The 19,742-nt window shown below is 39.8% G+C and overlaps 1 protein-coding gene across 1 annotated transcript in view; it reads left to right on the top strand.

The window, feature by feature from the left end:
- LOC132593829 (centrosomal protein of 78 kDa-like) overlaps window positions 1-19,742 on the top strand; it is a gene marked incomplete at its 5' end in the record, with an annotated part of 136,002 nt that overhangs the window by 34,855 nt on the left and 81,405 nt on the right.

The following is a 19,742-nucleotide window of genomic DNA, read 5'->3' as shown; positions in this document are numbered from 1 at the left end:
GAGGGAGTTTTTACTCCAAAGAGAATGTGATGATGAAGTTGGGGTTGGATTGATGTTGCCAGAAGTCAAGGAATGCTCTCAAGGGAACAGATTCTCGCTTAGAGCCTCTAGAAGGAGGATGGATGGCCTTGTCAACTCCTGGTTCAGCCCAGGGAAACTGGTTTTGGAAGTCTGTCTTCCAGAACCATAAGAGAATAAGTGTGTTTTGTTTGAAGCAAGCACATTTGTAGTAATTTTTTACAGCAGCCATAGGGAACTAATGCATACCTCATAGGAACTATTTCTCCAATTAAAATGTGTGACTGGAAACACACTTGGTGGCATGTCTGACACATGGTAGGTATGCTACCGTAGGTAGTTCTTGGAAACTGAAGCCTTGGTTTTGAGAGATCATCAAAACCAGTACAATGGTTGCCATGTTTCTCCTTGTTCATCCTGGTGACAAACCTGTAGAGAGAGCTTCATCCTTTCCCACAGGACGCCCACCCCTAGTACATAGAGGGAAGAGGTTATGTCTCACTTATGGCACCTTCTACCTTTTTTTTCATTAATCTTCATCCAACTGGCCTTTCTAAATTAAAAAAAAAAACAAAACCATTTCTCAATGGATTCAGATACTACCCCAAGTTAATTTTCCAACCAAGTTCTTGTTCTTCCCGGTCTCATCACCAGAAATTTCTGAGCTGAAATCTTCTCTAGTTTCTAGGATCAGTCATTTTCTCATTTCTCCCCTCTCTAGTTCAGAGTCTTGTCAGTTTAGTTCCTTCCCTAACCACAACATCTAATAAGGTGCCACAGCAAAGTGATGAAAGTCTAGACGGTCTGGTTTTCATGCTGGGTTTCTGTGCCCTACTTACTGTGTGGCATTAGACAAGCTATTCAACCTCTCTGGGCCTCAGTTTCCCTCAAAAATGTGAATATTATGAATATTACGTACCTATAGTGTTTCCATTTTGAGGATTAAGTGAGTTAATATTTGCTAAGCACTTAGAATATTACTTTTTATAGTCTAAGCACTACAGTTGTGCTTGTTAATGATAATAAATGCAATTCCAAGCATATAACTTACTCAACTTTCTGTCATAACTTTGAAGTGTTGGTCTATCTGTTGGCCGACGTTGCAGGTAAATGAGTCAAGGCATGGGCTGAGGCATTGCTACCAGTGAGTGGTGTGTTCCGAGAACTAGGAACAGCCGTGTGAAATGGGTAGTGGTTCTACTTGGAGACGGGGCAGACTGGAAAATGACAGCCTGGGAAGGAGGTGTGGTGTCCATATCTTTGGTGTCAGAGCTGCTGCCTGCTGAAGCACCGATACTGGCGTAAGCCATAAAAGGGGGGCTGGGGAAAACAGGGGCAGAATGGAAAGGGAAAACAGGGGCAAAATGGAAAAAGATAGCCTGGGTGGGGTGTGTGGTGTCCATAGCTTCTGGGTCATACGTGCTGCCTGCTGAAGCACCGATTACCCCTGAAGCCATAAATGGGAGGCTGGGGAAAAGGGAGGCAGAATGGAAAGGGAAAACAAGGGCAGAATGGAAAAAGGTAGCCTGGGAAGGAGGTGTGGTGTCCATGGCTTCGGGGTGAGATGTGCTGCCTGCCTGATCTGAGAAAAGAGAGTGAAAGTGGGAGAACTTCTCCCTAGCTTCTAACTGTTCTCTAGGTCTAGCACGCACTGGACACTGGACAGCTCAGCCTGGGTCTCGAAATTCCATCGTACGTGTCACAGAGCAAGGGCGGGTGGGTAATGGGGTGGGCTGGGGGCACCACAGAAGCCCAGCCCCTGGAGAAACCCGGCCCAAGGGCAAAGAGCCCGAGCCCTTCTGGACTTTCTAGCGGCTGGGACTTCTCGCTGTGGGTGGCAGGTGTTTGGCACCGGATGGGCCACCACGTGGAGACTGTTGGGGACTGTGGAAGCCTTCTGCTCCAGAGCTCACCCTACCTGGGCACCGGCTCTGCAGGCGCCTCAGCTCTGGGTATGTATCGGCCAGCCCTTCCCCGCAACGGGGCCCAGAGGCCAGAGCCTGCTCAGAGGTGAGTGCAGAATGCACCCAGAGATTTCCAGGCTGTGGCCTGCCTCCTCCGTGGACCTCCCCAGCTTGTCTGAGAGCCGTGGAGACAGGAGCACCTTCCAAGGACACCTTGGCTGCTGAGCTGCCGGCATCACCATGAGCCAGGCAGTGAAGGTTTCTAAGCAGGGGATGCAGAGACCTGACCCGACTGGATGCTGCACCCCACGATGTCCCTTCCTGGCAGATAGGTTCTTTCTTCACTTCTTTTTCGAAATTTGGTAAAACAACATTTAAACCTTTGACTGTTCTTCAGGGTATACAGATGGTAGTGGCTTAGCCAGGATTCGAAGCAAGCCTGTGTGATTCCAGAGCTCGTGCTCTGGACTGTGGTGCCTCCTTATCATATATGCTTCATGTGATACTTTTTCTTTTTTTCTTGAAGTCCTTATGATACTTATCCCTATGTGCCATACCTGTAATGAACACATACACTGCCCTGCAGGAGGTGTTCTTTTGTTCAAAGCGTGAATCCACCACACTGGGTTTTAATCTTAAAAGATAGGTCAGGGACCACCAGTTGTCAGCATAGCACCATCCCACATTTCTAATTGAGGCTTGCAGCCTAGGTTTTTCCCTTTGATCTAGTTTGAAGGATCCAGGTATGTAAAGCTTATATTCTAGATAAATCATGGGCTATCCTGAAAGGAATTCATCAATGAATTATTCTGTATGGATTAGAAGCCAGTTTCTCTGGCCTTCCTGGAGTATATCCAGTAAGGCATCTCATTCTGTCTAGAAAGCAAGTATATCATTTATTGCAACTTCAGCATGGAGCGATGTATTGGTTTAAAATAAAGTACGATCAACAGAATTTGGTCATTGTGAGTATGCCAGCTGGGTCCACTCTTTACTACACATATGTAACTCTAGAGTTTCTTATGCCCCGGAGACACACTCTTGTGTGTCTAGGACAAGGGAAACTTGTGTTGTTATTCAGGAGCTGGAAGCTACAGAATGACAGGAAAGAATTGAAAAATCCTGGTCTTGGTCTACACATCACTTTACCTTGTTCGAATCTTGTTACTTTGGCTTGCTTCATTGGAGTGTTTTCTCTCTCCTTTGACTGACATTGTGTGTTATATATCAGGCATGTAACATGTAGAAGTTTCAGAACCCAGAATCATATAGATCAGTAAAAATTTATATATTTTAGTTTAAAATCTATTTAGAATAACACTGGGCATAAGTCATATATTCCAAAAGTAGTTTGACCCTGTCCTCATGAGATTCTTTTTATGGTATGTCAAAGCAAATTTGGACTTCCATCCCCAATAAACTTTGAGGTTGGAGGACACAAAAGCTTTTGCTCAGACCTAAATTCTGTCTGAATAAAAAGGGTAAATATTATAAGCCCTTTCTAACCTCTCCAAGGGCAGAAATGATTTACAGCTATGGCATTGAACCATAATTTCTTGATCTCATTTGGGAAGAGTTCAGTAAGAAACAGTGTCTTGATTTTTGTTTGTTTGTTCCCTGTTTTCTTGTCTTGCTTACCAACAATCCACTGTAATACATGAGTGAGTATGGCAGCAGGCTGACTGTTCCCTGGAGCTCATTAAATGAACTGTTTTTCCTAAAATGACTTTTGTCTCCTTGTTTTCAGCCCCTCTTCTTTCATCTGCCCTTTAGTATAAACAGAGCTCAGCAAAAGCTGACTGGCTTTGTGCAGACCCTACTTAGGGTAATCTTTTCTTCATTATTTTATTCATGGCCCCTCCATTTCATTGTTTGCCTTCTCGAAATGTGTTGAAATCTTTCTGTGGTTGATGACTTCCACAATGTCTTGGCTTTTATTGGTTGATGAATTTTGGTATTTCTACAGTTTTATTTAAATATGGTTTCAGGAGGACCAGAAAGTAAATATATTTCCTAGTCTGCCATCTTGAGCTGAAAATCCCTGGTGATTTTAGCATCCAATGTTCCCATGGGAAAACACCCAACCTTGGCATTAATAGAGGTAACACTCAAGATTTCAGCTTTTCTTGAGCAATCACTAAGCATTTAACATGTGGTCATTTCTAATGGGAAAATAATAACTATCTCATGGCGTTGATTTGAGGATTAAATTAGATAATGAACATGAAAATGCTTTGTAAGGTTTAAAAATCTAGAAAAATGTTTTTGTTATTATTTGATTTGTTGCTATTTCAGCTTTAGCTGACAGTTGTTTATGACCTTGCCTATGTGAGAAAATGCCCTCTGGTTTATTGTTTTGAAAGCCAGAATATATTTTTCAGTAGCTCAATGGAAATGGCATCATTTGTGAAGGTTAAGGGTGAAGGCATAAATGTTTCTTGACACCTATCACTTTACAGTGTTTTCAGGAACTAACTGACTCATGTATTCCTCTTCCAAATTTTGCTGAGGACCTCCTACCAGCCAGATGCCTTCCATCAGGTGTTGGAAAGCATTTTCTGGATTTTAGATATCTTAGGCTCTGTGGGACACATACACTTTCTGTAACTTCTCCTCCTCTTTCTTCTTCAACAAACTTTCTGAATGTGAGAACCATTATTAGCTCTCAGTCACACAGTTCCAGGCTGAGCACCTGATTTGATTTGTGGCCAGTATTTGCTGATCCCTGCTCTGCATCCTCACTGAGGACGAGGCGCATGTTTGAGTAAATCACTTCTTTGAATCAACTATTGGTCTTCTGGGGCTTGTCCTTATTCTCCTGCAGTCTCTAATCATCATGGCATCCAGAGAGATCCTGTTAAAACATAAGTCAGATCATGTCACTCTAGACTCTTCAATGGCTTCTTCACAGGAAAAGCAAAGTCCTCAAAGTGCCTCCACAGCCCTAGAAATCTGGGCCTCTTGACTGTTTCCTTCTCCTCTCCACTTTGCTCCCTCTGTTTTCCACACACTGACATCCTTTCTGCTCCTTGGATACTCCAAACCCACTCTTGCCTCATTGCCTTTTCATCTGACTGTTCCCTCTGCCTGTACTATTCACTTCCCAGATATGCACCTTGCTCCCTCTCACAACCTTAGGTTCCCTCTTAAATTTTATCTTCCCCAGGAAGCCCTCAGTGATCACTGAGTTTCAGATCACAGCCTCCTCCTACCAGCTAACAATCTCCATCTCCCTTCCCTGCTTGCTGTTTTTCTCCAGCACTTACCTGATATACTAGTTATTCTACCATTTATTCAATTTTTATTTATGTATTTATACTTATGATTTTATATTTGCTTCTTTACTTTTGTCTCTCCCCTCAGCTCGAGAGAGGCTATATTCATCTGTGTTAATCACTGCTGTGTTTCCTGAACATGCCTATAAAATATACTGAAGAAGGGTGCCTGAAATTTGGTAAGGGATCAATCAGTTTTCTTGGCTGAATGAAGAAATATGTTCATAAATTAATGAACAAATCTCTGGGGTTTCTGAATTAAGGACTAATGGGAAGAGGAAGGCAAATGGTTGGAACAGCGTACTGCAAGAAGTAGTATTTGGAGTACTCTGATAGCTATCCTAATAGATAACATTTTGTTCATATAAATAGTTTTAATGAGAGAGCTGGGAACTAGGGACACACAGCATCAAGGTTTTTATAATGCATTCTGTAGAGTTCTTTTTAAGTGTGTACAAATATCATTGAAAATATATGCATGCATATAAACCTCTGTTACTTTATTCAGTGCTTTACAAGAGCCCCTCAAGGAAGGGGTAGTAACAACTATCAGTGTCCTTCCTTTATGATGAGCTTAATTTATTCAAAGTTACATCGTAATTTATTTGTAACTCTGAAACCAGACTTAGTTATTTAGTAGACCCTCCCTAGAAACCTATGACATTAATAAAACCAACAGAAGTGTGTTCAGTTTCCAATGATACACACACTACAGACTCAGTTATGTGTCACCCATTTTAATGAAGGGAAGAAGTGATTTAACAAATACAGAGCAAACAGAATATGAAGTTTTGTCCTCCATTAATATTAGTAATGGATAAAGTGGGCTCCAACACCTTCAAGGTAGCTTGAGACCATCATCTCTGTGTCATGGGCAGGGGGATCCTCTGCCAGGATATCTTTCTCTGTCACTGAGAAAAATTTCCATAATATATAATGATACTTACTGAAACAGATATGGGGCATTTGGGTAATTAGGAATCCGTTAGCATATTTTTCCAGAAGCCTTGACTACAAAATGAAGACAGTAGATTTGGACACTTTCAGCTATGAGGAAGTTGTCTGGGTATTCATCTTTATGCCGAATGAAGTAAGCTTATTTCATCTCTGCAGCTTCCCATATACCATTTTCCCACCTCTGTTTTGTGTTTGGAAAGACATTTAGAAATTAAAACAAGTTAAAATGTGAGTGACGTGCTTCCCTGGTGGCCCAGTGGTTGGCAGTCCGCCTGCCGATGCAGGGGACATGGGTTCGAGCCCCGGTCCGGGAAGATCCCACATGCCACGGAGCGGCTAGGCCCGTGAGGTATGGCCGCTGAGCCTGTGCGTCCAGAGCCTGTGCTCCGCAATGGGAGAGGCCCCAACAGTGAGAGGCCCGCGTACCGCAAAAAAAAAAAGAAAAAAAAGTGAGTGACAACTTAAATGATATATGGAATATTTTGCTGACCTACAAGTGCATGCAGAATTAAATATGACCCAGTTGAAATGTTAATTTTATTTTAATGTGTATATTGGGGTGGAGTCTTAAAGGTGCCAGAAAACAAGCATTCACCCATCCTGTTTGGAACTGCAGCACACAGACACCTTCAGTTACCAGTTCTGTTCATTCCACAGAATCATCTTGGGAAAACATAACTGTTTGTTATGTACCTGGTATATATCTTAATTAGTTTGAAGAATTTCCCAAATATCTGTTAATATGTAGTTCTCCAATTCCAATCTTGTCACGTCCTGTACCGGTGACACAGCACATAGGAGTTTTATTTCTCTTTCTTTCTCTGGGTTGTTCAGAACCCAACGAAAGAACAATGGAATGGCATCAAAGAGATCAGGGTTCTTGACTCAGATTTACCATAAAATAGTAGTGTCCTCTTGGGAAAATTATAGTTATTCTAGGCCCCTTTCCTTTTCTTTACTTTGACAGAGCTGCACTAGATGACCTCAAGTAACATTGCACTCTTTGCAGTAGTAGCTTAGATGTTATTGGTTTTCTGAAACAAATGAAGACAATGACACAGGAAACTGTGCAACATCTCTGCAACTATGTTTTCTTAGAGTTGCCTCCATTTTGCAGATGATAAGATAGCTGAGCACAGAAGTAGATGTTTTGACCAGAGGTTCCAGAGTAGATGGAACTGAACCACAACTTTCCTTCTTTCCTGAAGCTCGCTTAGCCAAAACATAGTCTTCTGAATATTAAGCTGCAAAGCATATTATCAGTATGCTTTAAAAGAAGCGGTTCTTCTAGGATTTCTAATTAATAGCAGGAGGTTTTGAAATTCTTAAAAGATCATCTAATATTGTGAGATTTACAGCTCTATTTTCCTGTCAAGCAAGTTGTATTAGTACCAGACAATCATCTGAGCTTCTGGATGCTTCTCTGAACCTCTTGACTTTTTCTTCTTGCTATCTGAAATTCATGCCAGATAAGCCTTTTTGTAGAGAGTATGTACAGACTTGTCCATTTTCATATAAGAAAGCGATGCAGTAAGTCAGGTCGGGGGTTAAGTCCTCATTCTCAGAGTGGTATTGAGCTCCTGGTGAAATATAATCATCATTTCCTCAGAATAGAAAAGCAGTTATCTCAAGTTTTTAATGCCATTAACTATTTATACATTTACGTATAATACATATATTTATTGTACCTACAAGGTGTGTTCTCTTTGGGAAGTACAAAGCTATTTGAGACATAGGTTGTTCATTTTATTGTTTTCCCACAAATACTGTACAGCCCTTTGAGCAGGAAGGTCTATATTTTACTAACATCTAGAACAAGCAGCTAACACCGTGTCTAAGATGTAGTCAATAAATATGAAATAGATAAATGAACACATTTTTAAGGAAGGGCCAGGACATGAACAAATAGAAAATTTTCATTTTCAGTCACAAAGCCACAACAGATATAAAAATGATACAGACAACAAGTGCTACGGTCATTCAGAGAAGGCATAGAATTGATACAACAAGGATCTCCTCTATGGCACAGGGAACTATACTCAATATTTTGTCATAACTTATAAGGGAAAAGAATCTGAAAACGGAATCACTGTGCTATACACCTGAAACTGACACGACATTGTAAATCAACTATACTTCAATTAAAAAACAAACAAACAACAACAACAACAAAAACCCAAAGAGGTCATAGAAGTTCTTACGGGATTCCAGAAGAAAAGAGAAGCCAAATGAGGACGGGAGAGAAGGCTTTTGAATCAGTTCGGAGGAAAAGTCACAGAGGAACTAGTGTTTGATCTGAATTTGAGATTAAGATTAAGATGAATTAATCTTAATTAATTAAGATTGCAACACAGGGATATTACAGATGAACGTAATCACATAAACTTACTATACTGAAACTTGCAGAGGTTATGAGTGTTGTTCAAGATCCCAAAGCAAGTGCATTGTGGAATCAGAATTTTAAGTGAGGCCTAATGAACTAAAAACAAATGAACACAGAAACAAGCCCTTCCTGTGATACCACGTTGCCCTTGAAGTCGTTTTTCTGGTGGGTTGGTAGAAACTGGTTCCAGTGTTTCTTGCAGGAATGACTAGTTCTGTCCCCCCGCGGCCCCCGAGCCCCGAGTTGATCCTCAAAGTTTCCTTTAGAATGGACTTGCTAAAATGCAGACATGCAAGTATTAATGACGCCTGTGTCCAATCATTTCTCCTGCCATTGCCTACTTCACTTCTGGATTATATGAACAATTCACTATCTTCATTTATATTTTTCTCTCCTCCAAGAATTCCTTTCTCCCTATGGGGCACCTGGGAAACCCACTTCATTTTTCAAAACTCAATTTACATATTATGTCTTTTGTGCAGTCTTCTTTTTAGTGTTGTGATCACACGCTCCTTTTTGCTACCCTTGCACTTCTGCATGCCTGATTGTTGCACTCGCTACACTGTATTGTGATTGTATTTTTTACATATCTCTGTGTTCTCCTGGGCAACATTCCTTGGGGCCAGGGACTACCTTTTTTCATCTATTGATGTTGCCTTAGCATGTTACTTGTTGTGAAGTAGTTAGTTATAAAAATGAGATTTGAATAAATTAAAAATTGTTATGTACATATTACTTATCACTTTACAGATATAACAGGAAAAAGTATTAATGTTGGTGCTGAAAGTTCACTTCTAGTAAATGGTGGTGGTACTTGACTCTACTTATAATACTTTTCCCACTATTTTATATCTTTCTACCTGATAGCTCTTCTTTATTTCCATCTATGTTTCCTTATTACTAAACTAAGAAAAACAGGTATGAGGGTAGGGCTAGGCCATACGTGGCTGGAATAGTAAAGAAATTGTGTGGGGTTTTCATCAGAAAATCCTGAAGCATACAGGTCTGCATGTTCCCTTTGAGGCATGTGGAGGGGTCTGTTTCTGATTTCTTTTACATTGTCAATGTGGATGATCATTTTTTACTGCTCGGGTGGTTGTGGTGGGGAGTGACAGAATGTTCCTTTCCTGCTCCTGATGTTTCAGTCCTGTCAAGAGAGCTCTTAGGGTCATTTCAGCCCTGCTTCTTTACTGACTCTGCCCCAGGGTGATCAAGTGACTTATATAGAAAGCTTGAAAAGAATTAAGTGAGCATGCTTGCCTTGACTAATTCTGTCCTCTCCCTTGAGAGTGTGAGTGAGTGTCTTCTGTTTCTCTCATTCTGTGTATTACTAGTTAGTAAATCTGCCCAATTCTGGGGTTCCGTTATGTGATCATCTTATTGAAACTGGATTCTCAAGCCAGGGCTATCAACAGTAACTGGAATATTCGGCCCTCCATCTTTCCGCTTTAATCTTATTTCCTAATTTATTCCAAACCAAATGGAATTAAGGCATTGTACTTCCTGGAAGGTAATTAAAAGACCCTAACACTTGATGTATTACCTGGGAACACTGAGAAATAAAGAGAAAGGAGCAGACATTTTAGAGAGCAAAATGTCCATGTGGAAGATATTTTGTTACTGCCAAGGAAGGTAGTCTAGTGCCTTGGTTTTTAATGTATGGTGGGATGTTGAGACCTTTGACTGTGTGAAAATATTTAGGTTTGTGCAGTAAACTGCTGAAGCCTAGAAAAGGTTTAAGGCATGCTGTATAAGTGTCCCATGCTTGCTGGGAGACTAATAAACTTGAAGGCTTAACACAATAGAAATGTACTATCTCACAGTTGTAGAGGCCAGAAGTGTGATATCAAGGTGTCAGCAAGGCTGCCCTCCCTACAGATGCTCTAGGAGATTCTATCCCTTGCCTCTTTCTGGTTCTGGTGGTTGCCATCTTCCTTGGCTTGAAGCCACATCACTCAGTTTTTGTCTCTGTCTTCACATCACCCCCTTTCTGTGTCTGTATCTTCTCTTTTGTCTGTCTCAAATGTCCCTCTGCCCTTCTTTTATAATAAGGACAATTGTCATTATATTTAGGACCCATCCAGATAATATAGGATGGAAATCCCATCTCAAGATCCTTAATGACATTTGCAAAACTTTTTTTTTTTTTCAAATGCGGTAACAGTCAAGGATTAGGACATGGATATATCCTTTTGGGGGCCACCATCCAACCCACTATACCAGCCGTAAGAAACTTTGATTTTGGCTGATGGCTGCAGCTTATGGTGTGGGAGAGTGGCTGTTTCTTTCGAGCCACTTAAGTAAAGTTCTGACATAAAGAAAAGGGGCGTTAGGGAGTTGCAGGTGACTGAGCAATACCTGGAGCAGAATGAATAAGGCACCTGGAGGGTCTTTAGTATACAGAGACCTTTACCTGGCACTTGACTTGAGAGTGTGCAGGAGTTTACAGGGCAGGAAAGTCTCAGGCAGCCGTCCACCTTGCCTTACTCTTCCGGTACAGTTTTTCCCAAGCAGGCTTGACTGAGACAAAGACTCAATTGTAAGGAAAACATGTTTTGTAGAACTTGTCGGCATTGACACATAGGGTCTACCATAGGCTGAAGTGACTCCCTTTACATGTGGACCCAAGCTGACACTGGATTTGTCAATTATGTTGGAGAAAGAAATGTTCTCTTAAAGGCAGCCACCTTTGGTCTATACAGTTCCATAGCAGGAGGCAGTGAAAATGGCCATGGCTGCCTAGGACTGTCAAATCTATGCATCAGAACTGGAGGTGTAATGTCACTTCACAGAACCCGTAATCAGTTCAGTACTGCAGTGTGAACCACAAGGTCATCAAAGAGGAAGGATAACTCAAGAGTCCACGTGTGACAGATGCTCAGGGCTGTGCATTTCACGTGGCAAATTCATAGTGACAAATCAACGTCAGGCTTCAAAGATTCCTCCTGGTTCCAAGTTCATAGGTCAGAAATTTCAGTGAAATGGCATAGACTAATGGACATCCTAGTGAGGCTAAAACGAAAGAGACTTTATCTTTCTCTCAAATGCCATTGAGTTTCTGCTTTGTTCTTTGGTCAAATTCTGTACTGGATTCTGGGAGTGGGGGATTGATTGGCTTGCTTTTGAGATTGTTTTTAAATTTGGGAGATAGTGCTGTAAAATCAAATTGTATCTTAGTAACTCTTTGGACTCTTTAAAAGCATGGTTCATGAGAGACTTGATAAACTGATAAAATAGCCAAGGCCCTGAGAGACACACACCCGTGTCAGTGACAGAAGTCCAAGCTACAGATACTGAAGGAGGCCTCAGTCCCATTCAGGCAATGAAAGCCCTGTCACTGAGAATGAACCAAATGTACATTTGGGAGGATGGTTTATGGACATTTAGGACTTTGGATTTTTAACCCACAGTAACAAGGAAACTTGATTTCAAAATTGGACTTTAATACTTTGGGACCTTAATTCATAAGAGCGTTTAATGTGTGCCCTTTTAATTTCTCTGTGAAGAATCTGATACAGGTGTACTTTCACATTTGCAACATTTCTATGATTTCTGAATTGCATTACTGGATGCTTTCATGTATTTAATCTTAGTTTGTCATTTAACCTCATCAACTTTCTATGGTTAGCTGTGCTGTGGATGGCTGGTAGAACAAAAAGTTGTTTCTGATCATTGAATATGAGTAGCCCTGGAGTTAATTTAAATTAAGGCAATTTCTCACCCATATCAGAGACATCTGCGATGAAACTCTAAGTTGTCCACCAGCAGTTCCCGGAGGCCACTCAAATGAGTAGCCCCATAACAGTGTGAGCAGGACTGTCCTGATAAAGGTCTTTTCTTTTTCCTGAAGGGAGAGCCACATTCCATTAATTACAGGCTTAAAGGCATAGTTGAGTGGGTTAAGAGATTGAAAAAAACAGGGAAGCATTAGTGACAATTTCCCTTCTCATTCCTAATGGTACCAGCATGTGAAGGGAATTTGAGTAGTATAACTTTTAACCTCCCTCCTCTTATATTCACTGACACTGGCTAGGTGAGGTGACCTACTTGACTGGCAAAGTTGGGAAGAATAACTGGCCATGCTTTGCTAAGCTCTTCATTCCTTCATCTTGGGAGTGAGTCTGGTGATAGAGAGACAAAAGTTCTCTGCTCCACTGTGGACATGCCCCTTTCACATGGGTTTGCCTGGAACCAACTTGCTGCAATAAAGTGGGTAAGTCTGGATAATTCTAGAATTCAGTTGACAGACTCACTTGGCTGTCTCATGAAGCCCCATTTTCCAACATGGGCTCTAACAGTAAAATGTGACATAATGTGTGGACTCCAGTGCAAAATGAAAATATAGTGCCTCTTGTTCAAACTGCAAAGAAAAGGTGTTGTTGAAAGTATTTGCACCGGGGTGCATAGTGTCCTCCCCAAATTCATGTTCACCTGGAACCTGTGAATGTGCCCAAGTAAATTCTTTTTTCAGATAGAATCGAGATAAGATGACATCATACTAGATTAGGGTGAGCCCTAAATGGGTTCTATGGGTTGTTCTCTCTTCTGTTTTTCATATATGTCATCTTTTTCAGCAGAAGTGTTTGGCTAATATTGGGAAGTAACACGAGTAAGAAAGGATATGATAAGATTCCTTGGACATTCTTCTTTCTTAAAAAACAAACTGCTTTCTTTCTGTGTTAGAAGTAAGTTCAGATTCAAATGGAAAGCATGGCCTCCCAGAGCTCTTAACACCTTCACTTAGTCTTGGATGTGACCAGTAGCACAGAATTCTGGTGGAACTCAGTAAGACTCCAAATGGGTACCAAATAAGCATGTCATGGAAAGCACACCATAAGCAGGGTGAAAACTAGATGTGAATGGGGCAGCAGGAATGGTGGCAGACACACATATTGCACATGCCTCCTCTGCTCATGCGTATATTTTATTGTCCCATAAAGTTTACTTACAAACGTAAGTTCAAAGATAAAATCATTAAGAATTTCAAGACAGCAATAGCAGAGCATGAAACCAAGCAAGCGTGGGGCCCTTCTGAGCATGGTTCATGCGGGACTTGATCAACTGGTAAAAGAGCCAAGGCTCTGAGATACCCACACCATGTCAGTGACAGAAGTCCAAGCTACAGATATTGAAGCAGCCCTCACTGCCACTCAGGCACAGAAAGGCCTGTCACTGAAAATGAACCAAAATGTAAATTTAGGAGGATAATTTATGGACTTTTAGGACTTTGGATTTTTAACCCACAATAACAAGAAAACTTCATTTCAAAAGAAAGTGTGAGGTCTTCAAGTTTGCTTTGGTTGTTAAGGGTCCTTTGTGGTTACATATCAATTTTGAAGTCGTTTCTTCTATTTCTGCCAAAATAGGGGATTTTGATAGGCATTGCATTAAATCTGTAGGTAGCTTTGTGTAATATGGACATTTTAACAATAGTTCATGAACGTGGGATGTCTTTCCATTTATTTATGTTTTCCTTAATTTCTTTCAATAATGCTGTAGTTTTCAGTGTACAAGTCTTTCATGTCTTTAGTTAAGCTTATTCCTAAGTATTTTATTCTTTTTGATGCTATTGTAAATGGAATTGTTCTCCTAATTTCTTTTTTGGATTGTTCATTGTTAATGTGCAGAAATGCAAGTGATGCATATATGTTGATTTCATATTCTGCAAACAAACTTTGCTAAGTTGTTTTATTAGTTCTAATAATTTTTTTGTGAAATATTTAGCATTTTCTACATCTTTTTCAATAGTTTCCCTTTCAGCCTCAGTGTATCCTTAAATCTAGGGGACATTTTGACCTCCGTCTTAGGCTTTCATCTTAATTCTCAACTTCTTCAGAGTCTTAGCTGGTTAGTGTTCTCCTTATTGTTTGCCACTTTGGAGAATCCAATAAAATGTTGTACTCAAGGTGAGACCTCTTTTCTCTTCCACCTCTGAACCTGAATATCACTTATTACTTACTTCATTCTCTTAGAACTTAGCATTCGAAGTTTAAATGGTGATCTTTCTTAAAGGAGGTCAATATGCTCACCGAATTCAAGACCTCTGGTGAGTTGTGTCAAGTGTGTAGGAATCATATTAACTTTTTGGCTGTTAGCCCCCATAGAAACATTTCTAAAGTGGCATTTGAGCTTGATATTCAGGTTTATTGGACACCGCATTAAAGAGTTTAACAGAATAAGAGTAGGCTGGTCGTTCCTAAAGCTGACTTTATCCAAGGGTGACCTTGTAGCCACCTGCATCAGGCTCATCCTCGTTGAGTCATTGAGTGCCCTCAACCCCCCTAAACTGTAAACTCCTTATAGACAAGAATTATGTTTTATAGCTCTTGTTCCCCTTCCCTATACCTAAACATGCCTGGAATGGAAGGTGCCTCTACGAACAGATGTTGCTTTATTTTAAACTACATTTAGTACATGTATATGTTCATTTCCCTCTGGGAAAGGAGGCTACATTCCACAGGATTCAAATATTAAGCTGTAAACTTTCTTGAACCCACAAATATATAAATAGTTGCATAACTATCCTGTCTCTATACAGCTCTAAGATGATTATATCAAAGTATGGTCATTAATTGTTTTTGGGTTTTTTTTGTCTTTTTGTTTTTGCAGTATGCGGGCCTCTCACTGTTGTGGCCTCTCCTGTTGCGGAGCACAGTCTCCGGACGTGCAGGCTCAGAGGCCATGGCTCACGGGCCCAGCCGCTCCACAGCATGTGGGATCTTCCCGGACCAGGGCACGAACCCATGTCCCCTGCATCCACAGGTGGACTCTCAACCACTGCGCCACCATGGAAGTCCCCATTAATTGTTTTTAATTGCAAACAGATAATAAGCAAAGTGAAAGGAACTTTTTCCACCAAAGTAAAGGCCAAAGTTCAAAAAGTCAAATTAATATGGGATTTGTTGCTATTCTAAATAGTAAAGAACACTGACAAGAAATATCACAGTGCTGGTTGCTATTATCATCTTCTCATTTTCCATTACAATTGTCTATATTATCTTCATGGGATATCACTGAAGTTATCAAGGTTTCTTAATTGTCAAATTAAAAATCAAAATCCCTTGAAATACCAATACAAAGAAAACTGAGTCAGAACATGAAAAAATGTTTTAGACAAGTTGACAACATATATTCGTTGCTTATTTCTCTTTTTGAGAGAAGTTCCATCTTATTCACACCCACATGTACAATAGACTGAATAAAATACAACCCCATCACTCAATGGTGATAAAAAAAGGAAAGACAAGCTGGTTCCAGAAAATTCCCCTATTTATTCCTAGTATCTTGTTGCATCCGGCAAAAAAGAGCATTTTGAAATATTCTCTAAATTTTTGTATTTTATTTTATAATAATTTGCTTATTTATCTCAATGTAAATGTTAAAAACGCATGAGAAATATTTTAACATTTGACATTTGACTATTCCTATCTATTTCCTTAATGTTTCCTTTGTGTCCTATGATGATCTTTTGGGATAGACAGTACATACCACTCTCATACTCCCCAGAGTCTACAGCCCCATACACATGCAAAATAGCTTGTGAGGATGTGTTAACATACACTTGGTTGAGGCAGGAAGGCTGTAGAGTACATAGTTTTTACACCTCAACATTTTAAGTGTTTTTGGAAAGTAACCCTAGTTTGAGTGCAAGTTCCATCGACTTATCAAATGCATTTCATGTATACCTAGGTATGTCCAGTAAAATGGTAAGGCTATATTACTGGGAGACTATTTACATGAGCAAGTGAAAAGACATCGTGAAAGAATATATTATAACCAAGAGTCAGATATAATACGTCAATCAAATAGAATGTAGATCCCAGAAACATATCCACACATATAAGGACAATTGATTATTCAACAGAGTTGCAAAGCCAATTTCGAGGAGAAAGGATAGTCTTCTTGACAAATGGTGCCGGAAGCATATAGCACACAGATACCGTGCATAGATAGCCATATGCAAAAGTATGACCTTTGATCCCTACTTCACACCATATAAAGATTTAACTAAATGTAGATCAAAACATAAATCTCTAAAACGTGGATGAAATTATTTTGACCTTGGGTTAAGCAAAGATTTCCTAGAGATGACACCAAAAGCAAGATCCATAAAAGAAAAAAAGTGATAAATTGGGTTTCATCTTTGGAAGCCATTATTAATAAAAGAAAAGCCACAGCTTGGAAGAAAATATTTACAAATTATATACCTGAAAAGACTTGTGTCTCTAACATGTATGGAACTCTCAAAACTCAGTAATTAGAAAAATTTTTTAAATTAAGAATATGGGTAAAAATATTTTAAAAGAGATCCTGCCAAGGAGGTGTACGGATGCAAATAAGCACATGAAGTTGCTCAATGTAATCAATTATTAGCTAAATGAAAATGAAAGCCCCAGGAGATATCACTACACATGTATTGAATGGCTAAAATTAGAAAAGTCCAACCACACCAAGTATTGGTGAGGCAGTGTAGGAACTGAAAGACTTTTACAATGCTAGTGGGAAGGAAAATGGTGCAGTCACTTCAGTCAACAGTTTGGCTGTTTCTTTATAAGTTGAACATACACCTACCGTATGATCCAGCATTTCTGCACCTAGATATTTATGCAAGAAAAATGAAAGCATATGTTCATACAAAGACTTGTACATGGATCATCACAGCATCTTTATTTTTAATAGACAGAATTGTACAACCTCGAGCATCCATCAACAGGCGAATGAATAAACCTACTGTGGTATACTCATACAGTGAAACACTACTCAGCAAAGCAAAGTGATAAACTATTGATACCCACAAAAATATGAATTACACTCAAAATAATTACATTGTGTGAAAGAAGCCAGATAAAAGAGTCCTCACTGTGTGAATCCATTTATATAAATTGCTAGAAAAATGCAAACACATCTCTAACGATACAAAGCATATCAGTGGTCACCTGGGTATGTGGAGGGGTGGAATGTGAGGGGAAAAATGGGGCTTTATGAAATGAGGCATAAAAACACTTGCAAGTGATGGATATGTTCCTTTCCTTGATTGTGTTGGCAGGTCCATGGGTATATGCATATTTCAGAACTTAAATTGTGTTCTTTAAGGATGTGCAATGTACTGTGTGTCCGTTCTATTTAACAGAGCCATTAAAATCAGGCTAAGAACAGACGTTTGTCTCAACAAATAAATGTAGCAAAGAACACAAAAGTCAAGTACAGTATGATCTCTGTCAGTTGAATTTTCCTAGTTTATTTCCCTCAAAAAATATATCCGAGTCCTTAAAAGAGATGGGACTCTTAATAAAAGGTAAAAAAAAACCCGGCAAAGCCATCAGCAGGGTGAGCTCCAGCTACTTTTCAATTGTGGGACACTAGGTGCATGGTGCAGACATGCTAGGATGTTTGTTCTTCCTGCCCAATATTTTAGAGAGGATATTAAACACCCCCATTAAATGCCTGCAAGTGATAGCCAGAGTGGAGTTTGGAGAATGATGTCTGTGATCTTTAGTATGGTTGTGCCTTTGTAAAGAATCTCACTCAGAATTTCCAGGGTAATTTTGGAGTCAACTTTTTTTTGTTTTTTGGATGATATATATGTCTAACTCACCTCAAGAATATATCCACATAGACTTGAAGTTAGGGACCAGCTGGTGTAAATTTGTGTGGTTATCTCCTGTCCTAACCTTTTAGCTTCTTTTTGTTCCTTGATTGTAGTTAAGCTTCATCTTGCCTCAGGGCCTTTGTATTTGCTGTTCCCATGTTTTGGAAATATTATTTTCAGGAAAATTGTCCATAAATTATTCCTTTTTATTCTTTGGCACTCATCTCTTAAAGATATTTTTTTTTCCTTGATTGTCCTACCAGCCTAACTTAGTCCCAATTTATCAGATTACCTTACTTCTTTCACAGAATAATAATAAAAACAAATATTATCTTTGGTGTCTCTTTGTATTTAGATGAACTTCTTCCCAAAGAACTCAAGCCCCACAGTGACAGTTTGTTACCTTTCTTATCCCTTATTCTGGGTCTTAGAACTGTGTCTGGCATGTAGTAATCATTCGAGGTCTGTTGACTGTGTAAAGAATATGTGAGTAGATGAACAGATTTGGAGTTATTTGAGGTCGCTCTTAATGATGGCTGGTGTTGGTGATTAAATTAAAATTGTAGGTTTTAGAGTTGGAGGTGATCTTGCTGAGTCTCACAACTACAGCAAAACTCTCCCTACTGTAGCATCCCTGACAGATAATCAAGTCTGAGCTTGAAAAACTGTGTATGAAAGACCCTAACCAGGGCAACCTCGTAGCTTTCTTCAAGCAGATCACAACCTTCCATGGGAGTTTGCTGCCTATTATTCAGCTGTAATTAGGAGAAAACGGTTTGATTTACCCAGAAGCATCTTCTCTCAGTCTCCTTGTTCTAGTTCCTAGAGAATAGACAGGACAGAGTTTCCTCTAAATTACATCCTTTTGGGTTTGCATGCATGCTTGTAACAAAATAAGCACCATGCTATGGCAAAATTCCACTTGATTGTCTGCCACTTGTTGCTACATTCCTTGTTAGTGTTTAGAAATAATTTATCTTAATGTTCCACATTATAATTGATGGAGTACAGAAATAAAAGAGATCTCGGGGTTATGTCAGAAGCAATCAGACAGATATTTTAACTTACCCTTTTAATGTTTTTAATGCTGACACTGTGAGGAATTGAGCAGTATAATCACCGCGTTATTGCCATTGCTGAAGAAATGTATTTCTGGTGAAATTTATGGTCACTTTGAAAGCATTAGCTGATGGGGGATTTGTCAGCTACATCTTAGAGCTCTGAGCATTTCTCAAAAAGTTGTGATATGAAACAGCTCTGCCTTTTCTTGTATTTCTGTTATGTTCAACTACTTCACAAAAAGCATTCCTGAAATAATGATGGGCTTAGTTGAGATTCTTTTGGGTCCTAAGGGACCAATATGTGTGCATAATAGTGTCGAGTTACACAGAGCCTGGATGTTTGGCTCCAGACTGAAAGCCCCATGGAGTCGTTTTCTCACATCTGTTCACCAATGTGTATGAATGGAGAAAACAAAAGTTCTTGTTTGTTCAATCAAGGGGAGCCACACTCCTTTTACTTATGCTGAGACAAACAAGTAAAGAGGTGTAAAATATCTGAAAAGAGCCTCTGAAGGCTTGGTAGAACGCTTAAGTAAGATGTAGAGAATATACAAC

Source organism: Globicephala melas, chromosome 18, assembly GCF_963455315.2.
Source record: "Globicephala melas chromosome 18, mGloMel1.2, whole genome shotgun sequence".
NCBI classification, from domain to species: Eukaryota; Metazoa; Chordata; class Mammalia; order Artiodactyla; family Delphinidae; genus Globicephala; species Globicephala melas.
Note: the sequence above shows the minus strand (reverse complement) of the source record. Positions and strands in the feature narration are given on the sequence as shown.